The sequence below is a fragment of the Argiope bruennichi genome, chromosome 9 (genome assembly GCF_947563725.1).
Source record: "Argiope bruennichi chromosome 9, qqArgBrue1.1, whole genome shotgun sequence".
NCBI lineage: Eukaryota > Metazoa > Arthropoda > Arachnida > Araneae > Araneidae > Argiope > Argiope bruennichi.
Genome location: NC_079159.1, coordinates 107,723,000 through 107,743,848, shown reverse-complemented (window position 1 = coordinate 107,743,848; position 20,849 = coordinate 107,723,000). Strand labels below are relative to the sequence as shown.

General features: G+C 30.6%; 1 protein-coding gene across 3 annotated transcripts in view; it reads left to right on the top strand.

Moving 5' to 3' along the window:
• The window catches only part of LOC129985219 (uncharacterized), a 228,290-nt gene that overhangs the window by 147,514 nt on the left and 59,927 nt on the right, over positions 1 to 20,849 (top strand). Inside the window, exon 1 of one of the 3 annotated variants that reach the window (XM_056095159.1) lies at positions 7,158 to 7,201. The exons of the other annotated variants lie outside the window; for them this stretch is intronic. The gene's annotated coding sequence lies outside the window, so the exon portion shown is untranslated. Of the gene's footprint in view, positions 1 to 7,157; positions 7,202 to 20,849 lie in introns of those variants that run through there. 3 annotated transcript variants of the gene reach the window in all.

Sequence of the window (20,849 nt, the reverse complement as noted above, 5' to 3'; positions counted from 1 at the left end):
AAATGAGACTTCAATTTAATTCGTACTCTTTCATGTTCTTAAAGATAGAATTTTCTAAATGATTTTTCTCTTACTTCATTATCTGCTAGACATCTGAAATTTTATAAGCATTTTCTTATACTGATAACAATACAGAAAAAATTGACAAGATATGTGAATATTTATAGTAATGAGTTATGAAATTCGTTAAAGGCAAAAAGGGTAAAAATAATTAAGATTAAGGTTTTTTTTCAAAACACACTTTTCTATACAAAATATCAACGGAAAGAAAATAATTTTTCAATATGAATCGTGAGAATGCCAAAGAAATAATGAGGCATTGGAAACAAACAAGTAAAAAAATTAAGCCACAACGAATGTCAAAAAAAAAAAAGTAAGCGAGTAGATATTAAATACAAATTAAAAATGTTTTATTAAAAATGATGAAAATTCCAATTTGCTTTCAATGTATCTATCATACTCCCAAGTGTAGGAAATTCACAACTATCCAAATCGAATAAATCAAGTATTACTTCCAAAATGTTTTAAAAAACGATTAAAATCAGCTGGATAAGGTTTAGAAATAATTTTTAATTTTTGTAAGGCTCAATATATTACTTCAAGTACAATCGATAGAAGTGATTAGAATTCTTGTTAAGTTAATTTTTCTAAAAAAAAGATTATTTGTATTGGTTTTCAGTTGTGTTAAAATACTTTTTCTGAAAAGAAGGTGAAATATTTTCAATATTTTGCGATTGAAAATCAAAGATAATCTAGACTTCATACTTAGTTTTCAGTTCTAATATTTTATTTTGAGTTTTCTTTATTATAAAATTATTTTCTTGTTTTCATTACACGAATAAATATATGTTTTTTAAAATTTTCAAAAAAAGGTATTTTTTTGCAACAGGTATTTTTTTATATATCAGGAGGATCTCGGCAACCATACAGTAAAGCTGAAAATATTGCTTCATGTACAATAGATATAAATGTATAGATTTTATGTCGGTTTAATTTTCTAAAAAATGGTAATTTTTCTTGGTTTTTAAATTCTGTTAAAATACATTTTTTACTGAAATTTTTTCAACAATATTTTGCGATTAACAACCACAAATAACCAAGACTTAATGCTTATCTTCACAATTTTTCTTTTTGTTTTCAATTTTTTAATAATAAAATTATTTTCCAATTCTAAAAGAGAATACAATACCAAGAAAGTACATGTTTTTAAAATTAAAAAAAAAATGTAACATGGCAAGTGGGGATTTTTTTATATTAGGAAGATTTCGGCAACCAAATTGCAAAACTAAACTTCCCGATAAACAAATATACTTCAAAAAATTTAGGGAACCAGGCCCTCAACCCTTTATTTAAAAAAAATATCCTCTTTGAGCGACAGTTGCGCCCAGCAGATTTTAATATCTGGGCTGGCAGCGAAGTTGTGACACATGCACTGAAAACTGGTCACGTCCCAAATTTATTTTCCACACTACTCAGCCTCTGCGCGATGGAATATTGACAAGAAATATAACTTCCAGTCAGGCCGGCACGGAATATTTTCCTTCTTTTTCCATTTCTTTTCTTTTCTTTCCTTTTTTTCTCTACGCTTTGACCGAGGAAAGAAGTGGAGATCTTTCGATCAAAGTTATGTCCTTTGGGTCCTTCGTTCAGCCAGCAAACCGAATTTCTAGGAGCGAACACTTTCGTCCGGTAAAAAGAACACAATAAAAAACCGATAAAAGTGGTGGATAATAAAAATAAGTGCGACTCTTGCAAGTGCAGGAAATGGCGTGATGCCCGGAATGGTCCTTCCTCCCTTCAATACCAATCGTTCCTTTTTATGTCGTTAGTCATCTGGAGTTTCATGTAATGAATTTCCGATCCTTAAATGAGAAGTAGAGATGTCTCTGTTCTCTTGAAATCTTGATTCGTCATATGCGGAGGGCAATGGAGTGAGATTCAGAACAGTTTTGTGCAATCGATTTCATGACGATTTCAGGCAGTCTTTTTTCCTATCTGCAAAATAATATTATGCATGCGAAAATGTCTAGAGTAAATGTCTACTGCTACCAGATGATTCCGTTTTAAGGTATGCTTAAATTGAAGTAAAGGTAAAGTTGAGGATACCTATCTTACCTCTAAGGTATGTGCCCTTAGAGTAAAGCAAAAGTATTTTTCGAAATGGTGGACAGCATGATTTAAATTAAAGGAGAAAAATATAATTTTAGTTCCTCAGTCCATATAAAAAAAGGAAAGGTTTTCAAATCCGAAAACCTGCTGGATACCAATGAAAACCGATTGAAAAGAACTCAATGCAGAAGCAATGAGATAGTTGATACCTTCCAAAAATATAGTATCTGTAGAAAAGAGCATATTTGGCTTAAGCTTGTATTTATAGCAAATATTTATAAGCCTGATACTGCTCTAAATATGATATTTTATTTCTTTATAGCATGCAATTCTATCATAAAAAGATCAAGGGCAGCAATGAAATGTCCTTCTTTTTCATATTTTAATATCATACTGAGTAGCTATTTGCTTTCATTATAAGTAAATGCGAAATTATATAAATGCTGCTTACATTGACTTATTTAGGTAAAGTTTCCTATGTTTTATTAAAAAAAGTATTTAAAATGTTTAACCATTTATAATTAATTTTGTAAGTTTATGTATTATATTGTACAATCACACCGGGGGAGACATCTCAGACTTGATGATGAGCTTCCTCTGCGGCGGTTGGTTCTCGCCACCCAGTTGATACACATATAGTGTGGGTCTTCTATCCCTATCAATAATAGGACGTACTTCCCAAGGGAGGGGTTGTATCGTGGCCGGTGATGGCCTTTAAGTTTCTGCCTTAGTCGCTGCCAATACTGTCGCAGTGGTTCGGTCATTCAGATTTATTCCGTATGCCTCAGGGGGAAGGGACTCGAAGTATCCAACTTGTGATATGACGCTTTACACAAAACACAAGAGACATGATTGCATAAACTGATAAGTATGAACAGATTATTAGTTGTAAAAATAAATAAACTGTTTACTAGGTTAATATATTACAAAATTATTATGATGGTGCTGTTTGAACCAATTATAATCAATTATTAAAATTCGAATAAAATAATAACAGAGATTTTTAATTTTTGTTCTTCAGAAAGGCATTCAAAATATAAATATTACCCCATCATTCAAGTAACAAAATGTTTAAGTATTTCGTATCTAGAAAAATCTTTTGGATTGATATACGCATTGTCAACATTATAAAACCGGTTATATACAAACCAATAATTTCTGTTTGCTTTTGCAACCAAACTTCACTTAATAAATGCTTATAAAAGTTCAGTACAACCAATGTTTCTTTAATGAAATTCTGTGTCAGATTTTCATTGAATTTTATGTATTACAAGTATCAAATACTTTATTTTGCTCTTGTATTTCTGCCGCCATGCATAATTGCTTTCATGGGTCGTTTTTAATATGATATGGAATTGCCATTGATACTAAATACTAAACTGCATGGCGATTTTCCTGGAAGTGCTGAGAAAAAGCAACATAGCTTTTTTGTATTGGCATAACTAGGGTTTTTATTTTAGCTTCGACCAAAATTTGGTCAACAATCAATGCCACACTTCCTTTTTATCATCAGCCCTTTATTCATAAACAATACCAGATATTATTACCGAAAATCTAAACATTCGTGCCAGGGTTATACGGTGGAAAAGTCCAATAAGCGCAAAAATGGATAATAGTACTCGACAAGAAAACACAAACTACACAGCTGATGTACACACAAGAACAGTATTTCCTGTACGAAACAGCACACAAAACAGAAAAATCGCTATTAAATAATAGCAACAGCACAAATAGCTTAAAGTGAATTCATATTCTTTTCCTTTACTCGACTACACTTGCGCTCAACTCAACTGACTCCTTTCAACTTTTTTGCTTTTTATAGGACAAAGAATTATCTGTTATTGTATCTACATTCCTAATAGATACATCGCCAAAGTTCAAGCGATTTCAGGAACTTTTGTTTTTGTCGCCAAAACCAGGAGTCATTTACTCGACATCCTTTCAGCAGCCTTTCAATAGTTTACCTGTTAAACTATCTTTCTTACCATGAGACTTACTGAATAGAGAAGTAATGTATCGATATGCTAGAGTAATATAAACTTGTATTAACTGTATAAGCATAGTATAATTCGTATCAGTATGTTAAATAAAATAAAACAGAACCACAACCAAAAAAAAATATTTTAATAAAAACCCAGATATTTTGGCGATTCAAAAGAATGTTACTGTTTAGAAATTAGCTGAACAATTGTTAACTATACTAACTTACAGAATTAATTATAATACTTAAACATTAATTACTTTAGTTGACTCGGAAACTTTTTACCAGTCTGCCATTTACAACGAAGTAATTATCTTTTTAATCAAAATACTACGAAGAATTGAATGAAATTCGTGTTTACTTTCCCGCCAATCAAATTTAACCAGACTGATTGCCTTGAGGGCAGTCGGAAATCAGGTAAAAATTCATTAATTTGTTGTCTGCTAAATTAGTTACTAATCAAAAGAATGTCATTTTTTTATTTGTTGCTCTCTCAAACTTGCTCATAAGAAATAAATAAACTGCCTAGAGGGATAAAAGTTTAGAGAAAACGATATTAGTTAGAGTAAGTATAAAATATCAATAACAGTGGGTTCTTTTCTTTCGTAGATTGAGAAATTTGAATTTTTATAAAAAATAAAGTTAAAGCAAGTGTTTACTTTTTAAACTTCACGCATATATACTCTAGAAAAGGTAAATATCAACCAAAAAGTATTTTCAATTTTAATATAAATCGGAGCATTCATACTTTCCCGATTCCAAAGACACATTTATTTATTTATTTTATTATTATTATAATTATTATTTTTACTTAGGTATAATTTTTGAATATGTCATTATTTCTATATGTTATTGCTGATCTAATATAGATATTCATTTTAAAAATTATTTTATTAAATTACTTGTAAAACTATTTTGAAAATAACGTATAACTGTATGATATTTCAGTTACTAAAATGACTGTTATGAGCCATCCATTTTCAGAAATACATTTTATCCAAACAGTTTTCACAATTTTGATTACTACTGCATATGGGTATTAAATGAGTAATTGTTAGATAGTCCCAATAGATCAAGATAAAGCGGTACTGTACGAAATGTGTCTTTGATTTTTTCTTTTTACTATATGATGAAACTAAACAAAAATGGTATCGTGTAGAAGGTGTATAAAAGAAAGTCGAAAGGATAATATTACCTGCAATATTCTAAATAAAAATATTATCTTTTACAAGAAAAAATGTTATTATGTTGCCATCTCATTCTAATAAAATATTTCCCATTTAGATATCTGGTTATATTAATATTCCTTCTAATTTATCTAATACATAAGTTAACAATTTTGATGTTTGATTAGCAATTTTGTAAATGAATTTCGGGATTAAAAAGATAATAGTAATTCGGGATTAAAAAGATAAAAGTAATAAACTTATAATAACTTAAATCAATTAATTCTCAAACAGCTTATTAATTATTAGATTTTATTTCAATTAAAATGCATTTAGGTTGAAATAATTTTACAGTGAGATGGAACGTGTCTTGCTTATAATTAAAACGAAAGAAATGAATGGAAAAACTATAGTATTCAAATGGACCAGAGACAATTCAGTTTAACTTAGAAACTTAGTGTAGTTGATGTTAAAACTTAGTATTAAAATCAATACTAAAAAAAGGTAAGGTAAATTAAAAAGGTAAAACTTAACAATTACAATTGTTCTGTAATGCAAATACAATTACAATTACTCGGATGTGTTTATTGGACGCATGTTTAGAAAGTAAATTATTTCCGTAAATCCTATTTTTATATATTCCAATACTTGTAAATGAAATTTATTACTTATACTCAAAGAAAATATTTTTATTTCCCATGACGCACCTAATAGTGAAACCATTCCTACAAATTATAGTATTGAAAAGTTCATTGTGTTTATCATCTCTCCACTTTTTTTAACATTATGAATATGTTGAAAAATGTAAAAATAAATATGCAATGAATAAATAAATAAAATTAATAAAGTTTTAGCTACGTTACTATCCCTTAGCAAATAATTTTGTTAAATTATTCTTTAAAGATTTTTATCAACTATATAGCAAACAATTTAACATGGATTTTTAACAATTCATTAATAAATAAGAAACAATAAAGGAAATTTTTCAAAGTAGAAGTCTAAAAGACATTATTTACATAGTATTGATAGTTAATATTTTTTTAAATATTACTCAAAGCATCATATGGTTTATAGTATAATTTCATTTTTTTAATATTTCAATTCATAATTAACTACTGCATAGGAACATAGATCAAAGAAGATTAAATTTTAAATATTTACCAGCTACAAAACAAAAGATAAATAATCACCAAAAAGTTACATGGGTCATTAAAAATCATTAATTAATATGACATTCTTCCACAGCATTGTGGAACTTTTAAAATTATCTCTTCCCAAACGCCATTTGGGCAAGAAAAGGTGCCATTAAGTCGTCTCGGCTTGTGGCCAGACGGCCATTACGCATTTTGCCGGCTCGCAATATGCGTTTTTGAATAGGCAACTGATTGATGGGGCATGGCGTCGTTTACCGGCCCGTTTCCCTAAATATCAAGTGCCAGGAAATCGAATGATTTATGACCGCCGGAGTGCTCTGTTGCTTTTCTGTAGGACGTTCCGCCTCCGTGGATAAGTTTCAACTGGCCGCAGATCATCATAAAAGCCAATAAAACATGGTGTTACCCACGACGAGGAGGATATCGCCGTTCAATAAATATTCTTTTTCTTCGCTCTACCCCGTTTTAGAATTGTGACATTGGAATGAGGCTGTTATGGAAATGGGCCATTTAAACAGGTTGGTGATGGGCCGGGTTGAGTTAACATAAATCTTCTGCTTGTATTTGTGAATGTTATGCGAAAGTAATAAACAAAAGAGAGGAAAGGGTCTCGGTTTATGTTTGAATGTGCTGCAGCTGAATACTAATGCGTATTCGTTATGACACCGTTTTGAGAGGAGAGTTAAGGGTGTCTTTTGATGTCTGACTCGTTATATTAGATGCTCTACTAACAGCTTCTATTAAAAAATAATTATCCACAGTAAAATGTGGAGCGCTCATTATTTTAAGAAGTAAGCATATATTTTAAGTTAATATGTTGTTTATTTTAAAAGTGTTTGCATTAGTAATGTATATTCACATATAAGTGTATACTTCACAGTGCTCTTGGTTTTATGTTTCCTGCTATTAAGTAAGAGAACATAAAATCAATCTTAAAATATCTACCGTATTTTTAGTTTTGGACTCCCTTTTCCTGTAATACATTTTTAAACTCTACGGACAGTACAAAATAAGCATTAATAAAACTTGCACTATGATGTCAGTGAATATGAATAAGACAGGATTTTGATATAAATGTTTGTTTGCTTTGATGCGATGTTTTAAATTTTGTGGTTGAGGTAGGATTGTAGAATTGCGGCTATTTTATAATCGATTTTTTTGGTTATTTAATCCATCCTACCATCTCATCAGGCCTAACATTTGGATATTTATCATGTGATTATAGTGAGATGTGTTATAATTTTTCATGGCGGAAATATAAAATTGCTCTCCTGAATTCCTCTACCATACTCTAAATAAAATGCCATCCTCCTCTTGTCCCCGAATAAAATTTGTAGACCTTTGTCAAGTTCGCAAACACAAAGAATGTTTAGAGTTTTTAAATTTTACTTTCAGAGTGCTACACATGAGCTTTTGTGCTTCGTCTTATAGTAAAAAAAAAAACTAAGTAAACATTTCCAGCTTTTTTTCTACTGATTAATACTAATATAGGAGATATAATTTTAACTTGAGTAAAAAATAATCACAAACTGAAGTGCATTTATCTGTTGCGGTTTCGAGTTACCGCGTTTATATGTTACCGCAGACTAATGTGTGGTTAACCCGTTAAGCAGTTCTGTTCTAAATTTGATACGGATCTATACTATAGATCTAAAACTGTGTACTAAATCTTATTCGCCTTTAAATTTGGTAGTTGCTGTGTTCACTTGGGCAAATTTCATGTGAATGTATAGATCCGCAAATTTGGCGTAAAGATCATATTCCGAATATCATAATTCTAGTTCAAAGCTCTATTTTCTCCATCGAGTTCACAGACAGACGTAAATATGTTATTCTGTTCAGGGAAATTTGAAACATGAAGATTCGTAAAAATATCAAACTCGAATATTTTCATCGGTTATAATGCCTTCTCTTTGTATGTTTCGTATACGAAAAGGTAAAAAACAATTATCTAACTGAAAAAAAAAATTGTTTTTTTTGGGGGGGATGGAGAGAACGTCTAAAGATATTCCCACCTCATATTCCATATCAAAGTCAAAACCTTTCTATTGCTTATTATTTTCATACCAATAAAATGAATTTAAGTTTCTAGATCGAGGAGCAACGAGTTTGAGATTCGTTCCCTGTTTCATCTTCAAAGGCGTTAAATTTGTCTAAAGCATTTTTGGAAATTAAACCATTTAAACTTTTTGAATCAATAATGGTGCTTTTCTTTCTAATTATCCTTAATCTAACCATTGAAGCGTTCAGTGAGTGTTGCTAACTCTCGAATTTCGATGAATGATAATAATATTGATATTTATGTAATATAGAGTGTAACTTACAGCAATCTATTATTTGTTTGCAATCTATTATTTGCGACGTAACAGGAAATGTTTGCATCAAATATTCAAACACTGCATTCATATAGTAACTTCCATTGTATTTCATAAGTGGTATCTTGTTTCTGGAACCACAGTGTTTTATTACATCAGCATTACTTTATAATATTTATATTTAAGAGATTAAATATCATAATATTTTTATAAAAACCTTTTTTTATCTGATTGGATTTGCATATATCTGTTACTCTTCCTAATCTTTCACGCTTTAGAATCGATTTTAATTATTTGAGCCATTTGCTAATTTAAGTAATCGCTTATTCGGCTCAAATGTGAAAGAACGGAAACCCAATCAATTTAGTAATGCAAGATTTAAATATTTAATCGAGACAAAGGCAGGCGCATTCCCGATTAAACTTTTACTGATTCTGTAGATAACGTTTATATGTAAGCGAAAATTGCATTTACTATGTTAAGATCTCTTAATGGATATTGCTAGATCCTTTCCTTTTCGCTTTTAAATAAGAAACGAAAGTAGTTTTAAGCTACTGTTTTTACAACTTTGTTTCAGGTGCAACATTATTATTATTATTTTGTAAAATTTATAGACTTCACCAAATTGCCTTTATGCTTTCAAATAAAATTGCTTTGCTGGATAAACTGAAACCCGGCAATTTGAAGCAATCCATTGTACTCTAGCTAAGCTAATTGATGAACAAAAATTCTACCATACTGTTAGAGGAAATGAAATCCGTGAAGATTGGCTGCCACAAAAAAGAGAAACTGCAAAATTATTCTGGGACTGCAAAAAATTCCTTTTTGCAGACTGGGAAACAAAGGTAGATAGATCCTTTGCATCCAAGTTAATATTTGGCAACATAAATTGTTGATGTTGGAAACAGTCATAATTAGGACTTGAAGATAACTTTTAAAATATTGCAGCTATCGAAAAACTTTAAATACAAAAGCTTTTCTTCTTAACGAGGCGATAATTTGGTTACTTGGATTTACTTTTCTCTCTTCAATATTTGGAAAGTTATACCTAAATGAAAATTTCAAATCCCACTATTGAGAAAGATGGCCATTTACGAACTTGTTCGAGATGTTTACATTTCTTACAACATATTCCAAGCCAGTTAAAATCCAAAAAAGATTACTCTGGTTATCCTGTACGCAAGATGACATGAGAAAAGCGTTATACGTCCATAGAGATATAAACTTTTGAAAGAAGATTGGTTTTTGGTTTTAAGGACCATGATAGGTAAAGAACTGAAGAAATTTTCCCGAAATCTTGTCATGGATACCGTTGCAATAGGTAGCCTTTCTATAGGAATGTACCTAAAACAAATTAAAAATAAAAGCACAACGATTCATACATGGCAGCTTTATTTTCTTATAATATATATTATCAATTGAGTAACATGAAAATAGAGAGGGAAAATGGCTCATTGTCCGGTTTTATATCATTTATTTTCAGCTGTTCAAATGAATCCAATTTTCTCCTTTTCAGTGTACTGCAATAAAGTTGAATCGACTGCTTTTATAAAAACAACCAATTCTAACTAAAATTTGTAGCACATTTAGAAATTCTAAGACGCCTTAATACAATATTCGACCTCATTTTACTCGATCTATGATTACACTTGTAGTAGAGCAATTTTCTTCTCGCCTTCCTGTTTGGGGGTGTGTGCCAATCAACTCCAACCCTACTCCAGATCGAATGTTTCTCTTCTCATATATTTCCGCCAATAACTCTTTCCTTCCCTCTTTGGCAAACGAAAAAGTTTTTCCCGAGTTGTTTTGCCTGCCTACTCTTTTTTCCCCCTCCTTCCCAGAGCAATAGTTTTCTGGAACTTTCTCTCCTACCGTCAGAATTTCTGAAATAAAGATTTTGCACTCTGGCACTTGCTTTTTTGCGAAAAAAAAAGAAAAAGAAAGAAAGTATCTTGAATGAAATTGGATATTCCTCCACTGAAAATTTTCTGAATGTCTCTACTAAGTCTAGAAAATAATTTCCGCATCCTATTTTCCAACATTTGCTTTGAAATTAGAGGAAACTGGATTTGGAAATATCTTTGTTGCTGATTTTATTTGTATTTTTGAGTCAATAGTTACTTCGATTCTAGCACTGAAATGGCAGACCAACTAATTTTGATGAAGAAATTACAACAAGATGAATTTAGAAATTAGTAATAAGCTAAGACTGATAGTTATTTGATAAAAATCCATTAATTTGATTTGATAGTTATTTCACTAAATTTGATAATATTACATTTGAACATGAAAGAATCTTTTCTCTTCAACTAGCCAGTATATTTCTACAAAATAAAAATTTTCTGTTTAACTTCGTCATGTAGTAGAGGCAATCAAATAGTGCAATTTCTAAATGTTGCCATTAAGCAGTAGAATCTAAATTTTAAAATAAGTCTGCAATTTAAGTATTAAAGTAATATTCAAAATTATATATTTCTTGTTTATTACGGTATTCAGAAACAATTAAAATTCCAGCTAGCAAAAATGGTTTCCAAGAAACTTTCGCATATATTCTCTAATAAAAATGATTGTCTATTATTAATTGTATGCCATTGGCTAGCAATACTTGCATAAGAGCCTAATAGCGCGCCATGTTTGTCGATGGATTAATGTTGAAATGCGGTTAATACACAATCATCAGAACTCCGAATATGTTTTTGGATGGCTTCTTTCCAAGCCATTGGAGCCAAAATTTGACGCAAAACTGCAACTGTATTCATACTTTTACCTTTCACATTTCATAATTGCGTTTTTGAATTGTCGCGTTTATTTGTTTGTGAAAGCTCACGTGGTCTATCCTTGACAGATAATCTCCAGGGAGGGCACCTCGAAATGAGGATGAGATGCTTCAGACGTGGTGGTTGGATCTCGCCACCCTGGAGGGTGCACTAATTGGTGGGGGGGGGATCTGACTCCTCCCGTCGATGACGGGACGTACTTCCTTCGGGGAGGGTTGTACCATGGCCGGTGATGGCCTTTAGGACTCAACCACAGTTCTTTCTAATGTTGCTGTTGCGGCGGTCCGGCCATTCAGTTTTATGGTTTAAATCCGTGTGCTTTTGTGGTGGGTCGGAGAGTCAGATGGCTGACTACCCTTGACAGATTTTATTCCAATTTGATAATAATCTATACTTTAACTGCTAAATTTGTGCACCAAATTTTATCCTTGTACACCACTTGGTTTTATAGTTAGTTATTGTTTTAACTTCTATTCGGTTTACCGAATGCACTTAGCACAGGATTTGACAGAGAGATACAAATTTGATGTAAAGATAGCATACCAGATTTACTTATTTTCACATTTTTTTTAAGTTTCGTGTTTAACAAATATAATTCTAAATATATGTATTTCGAACTTAGGGAGATCTAAAACGTGGAGATTCTTGAAAATCTTGAATTCAAATCTTTTCAAAGTTTCAAAACTTTGTAAACATCGTAAAGAGAAATTAAAAAGAAAAGGAAGTAAATTATTGCATTAGAATGTAATAATTTATCCTATATAGAATTGTTAAGAAATTAGATTGATATGCTATTTCGAAGTATTCGATTAATATCTTTCCTCCACTCGAAATTCGTCAAAATCGCGAGTTCGAATTTTTAGGCGATTACAATACTTTCTCTATACTTCGGTATAAGAAAGTAAAGACCCAAATAATAGCCATAGTTTCAAAACATTACAAAGAAGACGCGTTATTATTTGAAAAATAAATTTTATGCAAACTTTGCCAGATCTATCCGAAAACTAATGAATAAGCTATGTGTTTGGCAAAGTCAAATAATGTCGGGAATTATATATGGCGATGAATTTTTGAGACATTTACTCTGGTTATACACCGCGTTTATGAGTTACCATAAAAGCATAAAATAAATATCTCTTCCCTTCATATATCAGACATGAAAGCATGGAAATACCTCCTATTGGAATGCTTCATCAATAATGGACACTCTCCATCATGCATGAAAAGCGGAAAAATTGCCAAAATATCCTTCATTCCAATGAAATCTGCGTACTCAGAGACAGACGCCCAGACTAATGGACGGAATTGCATACCAAATGAAACCTCTCCTTCCCAAATAACGACGTCTTCCAAATATATATACACCCCTATTTCTTTCATTTTCTCTTTCGTCTCGACCTCCAGATCAATAGATTCATGAAGGGGCACGACTTAACCAGAAGGGGCGTCCATTTACCAAGTCTCCAGCTACATAATTCAGTAGAGCTGGCTGGGTTATTAAGGACCTGGACGTAGTTTTCCATCCGTTTTCGATAAATTGAAGGTTGCCAGTTGACATGCATCAAGGGCCGCTGGAACTCTTTCCCCTGGCGCGAGAAGATCTGCGTAATTCGGTGATTTGCACCGTCGCATCCTCTCCAGTAATAATTTAAGGCCTCCTGTTCCTAGATTTCGCAATCAGCGTTGTTACAAAAGCGATGAAGGCGTCGCTCGGCTGGCAGTGATTATTTTGGAGGGGGAGCTATTAAAACGATTAGAAGGGGTCTTGGAGATAGAATTAATGGTTGGATGTTCGAATAGCCCCTTCTGTGATGGCAATTTTGTGTCTTTGGGAGAACGAGTAATTATTTCGCTTTCTGCCTTGCGGTAAATGAAGTATTTTTGCAAAGCGGTCGCTGATAAATGGTTTTGTTTTGATGTTCCGCCGCATGCAGTTTCATCAAATTGAGGTTACCATTGTCGAGGCATTGGGTTACTGGAAATTGGTAACTGGTTTTGTAATTCGTGAGTATTTATTGCATTCTCTGGATCTGGCTACACCTTTAATTAAGAGGCTGAATTTCCAATATGCAAATGTCATTTCAGATTGCTATCTGCTTTATGTCTGTGGTGTTTTAGCAATTACGGTTCAATCAGATATCTACCTGCGCTTTAACAAAACAAGTAATTATGTGAGCCTTAGAAGCATTTTTCAGAGTGAAATAGTTGACGAGTCCCAGTATTTGAAGGATGTATATGTTTAATAATTTCCAACTAGAGACTATGTAAGTAATCACGTAATGTAACTTTTAAATTCATAATTCTGTCTGTAATGTGTATTCTTCTCATATTTAATACACTTTTAAATTAAGGGATTTATTCGATATGTTTTCTGCGTATATGCCCTTTTCGATATTCGCTTTGAAAATAATGTGCAACTTTTGCATTCTTCTTCTCATAATTAATACACTTTTAAATTAATGGGTTTTCTTTCATATGTTTTCTGCGTATATGCCCTTTTCGATATTTGCTTTGACAGTAATATGCAAATTTGATTGTATTTCTGATGGATATAAAGGTTTAATAATTACAAGGCATTCGAGTTTTCTTTAAAAAAAATTGCCATTTTATTCTTTGTCATTTTTAGAGTGTTTTATATAGTAATTACATCTAAAAAATTACTGCCAAAAACAGCAGCATGATTCTTAAAGAAAAAATTTGAATAAAAAAAATTTTAAATTAAAAAGAAAAAAAACTTTTAGATTGTAAAGGAGTTCTTCTCGGCAAGTTGGAATTTAAAAGTAGATTCTTTACACTTAGGTAACTATTTGTTGATGTTACAAACAGTCAAAATAAGGGCATGAAAATCACTTTTCAGAACCTAACTTCTAACATATTGCAGTTACCGAAAAACTTTAAATACAGAAGTTGTTCAACTTATTGACGCTCTAATTAGATTTATTTTTCTCTCTTCCATATTAAGAAATTTATAGCGAAATTACAAAACGTTTTAGCTAAAATTTCAATTCCCCGCACCATTTCCACCCTCTTTGATCTGAATGGACCATTTACGAACTCATCCGATATTTCTACATTTCTTACAACATATTCCAAGCCAGTTAAAATCCAAACAAAATTATTCTAGTTGTCCTGTTTTCAAGATAACATGGGCAAAGCGTTATACGTTCATATATATATATATATAAACTTTTGAACGAAGGGTGATTTTAGGTTCTGGAGAACAATGCCGGTGAAGAACTGAAGAAACTTTCCCGAAGTCATGAGAACCATTGCAATAAGTAGTCTTCCTTTAAGAATCTACTTAAAAAGAGATATCCACAAGCAAAATTTTACTGTTAAATAACTATATTGACAATTGATAATTTTGATTAGGATATAACTAATTTCTACAGATGTTCAAAGACATAATTTGCCAAAAAAATTCACAAAGGATCCAGTTGTGAACCCTCCAAAATCAGCTTTGCTTGATTTGAAACTTCTCAAAAAATTTTCATTTATTTTGACAATTAAGTAAAATTATTTAAATTATAAAGCTGCTGTGTGAAGAATTTATTTCATGAACATAATTTTAGTCGATTGACAAACCTATGTAATGTCATTTCTCTCCATGATTACTATATATTTCTGCACTTACACTAACTAGAAATTTTTTTATTTGATTGTATTTGATATTCCAAAGTTTTTAGATTCCTTTAAATTTTGAAGATTATAAGAAATGGACACCAACATTAAATCATAGAAATATGGGAATAAATGTCTAAATATATTGGGAAGCAAATATACCGTATTTTTCCTTCCTCGTGTTAAGGTTACATAATAGATAGAAAAGTCTATTTCTTTCTAGAACATTTTATAGACCATACTTTGCATGAGGTTTCATTTGTGATAAAAAAAAACAAATAACGGATTAAAAAAATGCTCACATTTAAATTTTTATATGTTATATTTATTTTTAATTAAGTTTTAAAATTGCGTCTTTTTTAGAATTTCACAAATGGCTCTAAGTAGTGGAAAGGTTTGTTTATATTTTAAATAAATTTCACTTGAAGTATCATAAGAAAAACACCTTATCAAATCCTAAGTAAGAATGTTTAGGATTTGTTTCTGTATTTATCATATATCCATGAATTGAATAATATTAATTGATGTTTCAAAATATTTCCATTCTATTTCCACCGTCTAACTACTAACATTTTTGTATTTATTTCTAATCTCTATTACTTTTATATTTATCTCTATTTCTATTTTTATATTTATTATCTAAAATAATATTTTTATATTAAAACATAAAATATTTGAGAAAAATATGTTCATAAAATCCAAGGGTGACAGGTTTATTTTTGAAAAATGAATATTTAAACTAATTTATTTTTACAAAAACTCTTGATCATTTATTAATAATTTATTTATTTGATACTTCAACTATTATATATTTACAGAAAATATAAAATGCTGCATTTTTTGTTACAAATTTTTTGACCGTCAAAAGCTATACTCCATTTCATGTATAAAGTTATCAAGAATTTGTCAAACTAATAATAGTTTAAAAATAAATTTAATTGTCCCTTGTTTAATACTTTAATGCATATAATATAGATAAATGCTCCATAAAAGTTTTGCCTGATTCACGTGACATTACACTAAATATTCACTAAGGAATATTCTATTAACCAAATGCAAAACAATGCCGAACATCGAATCAACTTGTTATCCGTCCATCCGATTCATAAATTAGAATTTCAACTGCATCTCATTAACAAAATCTTATGAAATCTATAACTACAGCTCAGCCATTGAATTGCCCTCTTAACAACGTCAATAACTGAATTAGGCTGCGTTCTCAGGGGGTATTCATAACAGGTTGTAAATACTTGCCGTTCTATCCACGTCCCCACCAGTACTGGGTGAATTCCGGCCCGAAGCAATTAATCCCCCCAGCGATATCAAGCCCCGACACTGGTTCGATTTATCGCACCCGGTAATTCGGTCAGACAGCGTAATAATATCTGGAGGATTGAGTTTGGGATGCAGTTAACTTAATTGTTCGGACAAGTTACTCGGTGTGTTAAAATCTTGACCTCGGATGAAGGGTCAAAATGGATTTCGAAAATCGGAAGAGTCGTGCACGCTTCATCGTTTTCAGTATATTAGCAAGTGGTACTAGAGTTCGTCCTCTAGCGTGGCTTGTTGATCGCTTGCAATATTTGATTGCTAGCTTTTCATAGTATTGGATTTCATAACCGGTGATCTGCAGATTTAAATCTTTATTTGATCGACAATCTGTTGTGTATGTAGAGTTATAGTTCATATAACTCTATAACTGATTTAATGACAATGCATTGATGTATTTTGATATTTTGATTTGATGCAATATCAATTTTGAAGCTGCTTTGGGAAGATTGGTAGAGTGATTTAATTTCGAGCCATATTCAGATTATGGAGATGAATCATGGGCCAGAATTTAAGACAGTATTACTCTGATAAATAAAGTTGGATTTGGAAATTTATGATACATAGAGTATTGAAGTGCTTGATAAACACCTCCAACATCATCACCAAATTGCTCCAGGTCAATATACAAGATAATTCTTCGAACGAACTGATCTGACCCTGAGTTCGTTTAATGTAAAAGCCATAGATCTGAATCTTGTTTTGTTCAACTTAGTTCTGCATTATACAAGGTTTGCGATAAATAGTGATCTTGGATTCAATAAATAAAGCCAACTGTAATCCATATATCAAAATAGTGATCGAACTCACAGTAAATTTAATTCCATTAAATTATTTTAATAGAACAAAAAATGATTTTTAATGATGTTTTTTTTTTCTACATACATTTAATAGTAATCTATTTGTTAATATAACATCAAGTCAACAAGGTTTTATTCGCCATTTTGGTATGCTTACACAAAAGTAGGACATCCTTTTCATTTCTCTATATAAGAGTCTGTGGAATAGGAATCAAGGATGGTGGCAAAGTCAACAAGTAGATTATATCCCAGGATAACTAAATGTGGTCACTGACTCACAAACAACAATATTCTCGCTCTTCCTTTTTTGGGGGTGGGTGGGTGTAATGACGCAATTTGGTTGTTCTATTTGTGTTTTACTGTAAAGTAAAGAAAATTACTTATGGATTTTAAAAATGTTCTTTTCAATAGAGTGGATCCAAAATTCGCAGATATATGTAGTTTTTATCAAAAACCTTGAATAACCAAGTTTAGTGACACAGGCATAGTTCCAAAAAATGTGCATTTAGAACTAATGTACTTAAAACTTGAAGATTTAAAAATCACGAAGTGAAAATGTTTAGTGATTGCTATATTTTCTCAATATATACTTCGTATATAAGAAAATAAAAGAAAAATGTTTCAATCAATTTTTCCTTTTTTTTACATTTATTGTATCTTTATAATATAATTACACAATAAATATATTAGAATCATCCTGAAAACACTTTTTTTTCATTACAAATGTATTTTTAGAAGTGAAATTTGAATATTCTGAGGAAAGAAATTTTGCTAGTAAATACTCCATTATAGAACACAAATGGAAATGTATATTTTCAATCTGATTGCACCACAATCAAAATCAAATTATCCAAAGGTTCGCATTAAAAAAAATGTGTTTAAAAATATATTCAGCGAAAAGAAACGATAAATTTTAATCTATCAGTCAAACTATATATATTAGATTTTAAAAAATGCAACAATTAATATATTTTGAATAAATTAACTCTGGGTAATTTTAATAAATGAAATGATAACATAAAGAGATATTAAAATGTTAAATTTAATAAAAAATACTGTTACAACAGTATATATCATCTTGAATACAAATTTTAAGCAATAAAATTTCATAGTGAGAAATCTTATTTTCATTTAAAGTGTTGAAAGCATCTTTAAAGATAAGATAATGTTTTAACGTTTTTTTTGTTGTTGTTGTTTGTTTGTTTTTGCTTAAATGCATTGTTATGTAAAGTAAATAAGAAAATAGTGGACGTTTTAAATTAGCGAAAACAATTCAAAATAGTGATAACATGTTGTGAATTTTAATTTCAATTTCCAAATTACTAAAATAAGATTGATTCATGGACAGTAATTTATTATTATATTTATAGGAAATCCTTAGAACAAGGAAAAATTCAACGAATTATATTTTCATTAAAATTTTTTCTATTGTATCGTTAGTTTTTTTTTTTTTTTTTTTTTTTGCCTTTATTTTGAAGAATATTTTTTTCGTTTATTTCTTTTCATAAACAAAACAAAAATATACATGGAATTAATTAAAGATACTATTTTATTTAGTAAGCTAATTACTTTAAATAAGAAGAAAATGCATTTGTTGTTTGAATTAATTTATGCTTTTATCTTCCACTTTAAATATTAAAAAAAAAAATATCTGACAACTTTCGAAAAGAATCTGGAAGACAAATAAACATTCAAAAATATCCCCAAGACATCATAAGTCCTCGAAAAATTTCAGAAGAATCCTCTCAAAGCCTTCATCAATAAACAACATCTGAAAATTGTCGATTCACCACACAAAAAATAAACTTTTTAACAGGTGAAATCTAGTCTTTGTTTCGAGACCGTTTCACCGCAGTACTTTCAAAAATCGCCCAAAACAAATATCCCAGGAAATCAAATTTGCATGAATTTGCATACGACTAGAAAAAAAAATGTTTTTTACATATCGAAAAAATACTTCCATAGCTTGAGGCCCTCATTTCAGCCAAAAAATGACTCCAAAAGAACACTTGATTAATCTCTATGCAGAGAATTTTTCTTTCTTTTTTTTCCTAGCCATCAGTCCAAAATGCAGTTCTTCATCGATTTCACATTCATAAGGCTGTGGGAGTATTTTTAGCTAAGAAAGATCGTCTTGCATACCTTCTGAATTTCTGGAATGATATGTATTTCTCAGAGATTCGGTTGCACTCATTCATCTTCGAATGATTTTTTTTCTCCCCTCCCATAAGTATTTAGAATATAAATCGATTCTTTCGCCATTATTTATCTATCCTTTTTTTAAATCCAGAAAAAAAATTTGTAGAATACATTTGATTCTTTTCGAATAAAGACAAGAATTTGTTTCAAGGTATTAATATAGAAAATATATTGGTTAAAGTCAATCGAATTTTTCGTTTGTCCTGTCAACTGAGTTTTTGAAGCAATAATTTAGGTATACAAATGTGTAAAACTTAGGATGAAATGACTCACAGTGGAATGATAATTTTTCATGTCTTTGACAAAATTAATTTTCGAATTTTCGTCGTGAAACTGACTTCGATCTAGATTTGTTAGGATTTCTTTTTGGCGATTAATCGCTGGTAATGCGAATAACACACAATTACTGAAAAATCGAATACTTATCTTTGCCACTTTTTCCTTACCTATTGAAAGCAAAATTTGATGTAGAATTCAAAGCATAATCACAAGATCACATACGAAATTTCAATTATTTAAGTCAATGCCTTTTTCAGATTTTATCCTTAAGTGCTTGCGAAAAGGCAGAACAAATTTGGTTTAAAATTTGATGAAAAAATCTACATTTTATAAACCAAAATTGTAACATTTTTATTATGTTTTGTAGCCTCACAACGGGGCAGATAGATTTCTTATGGATGGGTTTCAGTCAAATGTTGCCATAAATCTACAAATATGATTTAATAAGACGAATTGTATCCATCTAACTCAATATATTTCTGAATTATCATATTCATAGACATAACATGGGTGCTTTTGTGTGGTGATATGAGCATATGTAAAATTTCCTTAAATTACATATTTTTCATCTCCACACATAAATTGCATAACTATTAATTTCACTATGAAACGGCACAAATAGCACTGAAGAATATTCGGCCTTCTCCTATTCCAACTATATTAGCAAAGCTTTTCCTTTTCTCTTCTCAGACATCCGTCAATCACTATCAAAACCAAAGTCACCTCTTCAAAGTATCAAACTGATACTGCATCAACAGAAAACAGGATAATAATTGTGCAAAAATGAAGCATAGTCGGATCGTTACTGTATAATCTAATTCTATAGTCTATTCTATAATCTAACTATATTAGCAAAGGTTTTCCTTTTCTCTTCTCAGCCATCCGTCAATCACTATCAAAACCAAAGTCACCTCTTCAAAGTATCAAACTGATACTGCATCAACAGAAAACAGGATAATAATTGTACAAAAATGAAACATAGTCTGATCATTACTGCATAATCTAATTCTATACCATCGTTTACCAAAATTAAATATATTAGCAAAGTAAATAAACTGTATTAGCAAAGCTTCCCCTTTTCTCTTCTCAACAATCCGTCAATCATTGTCAAAATCAAGG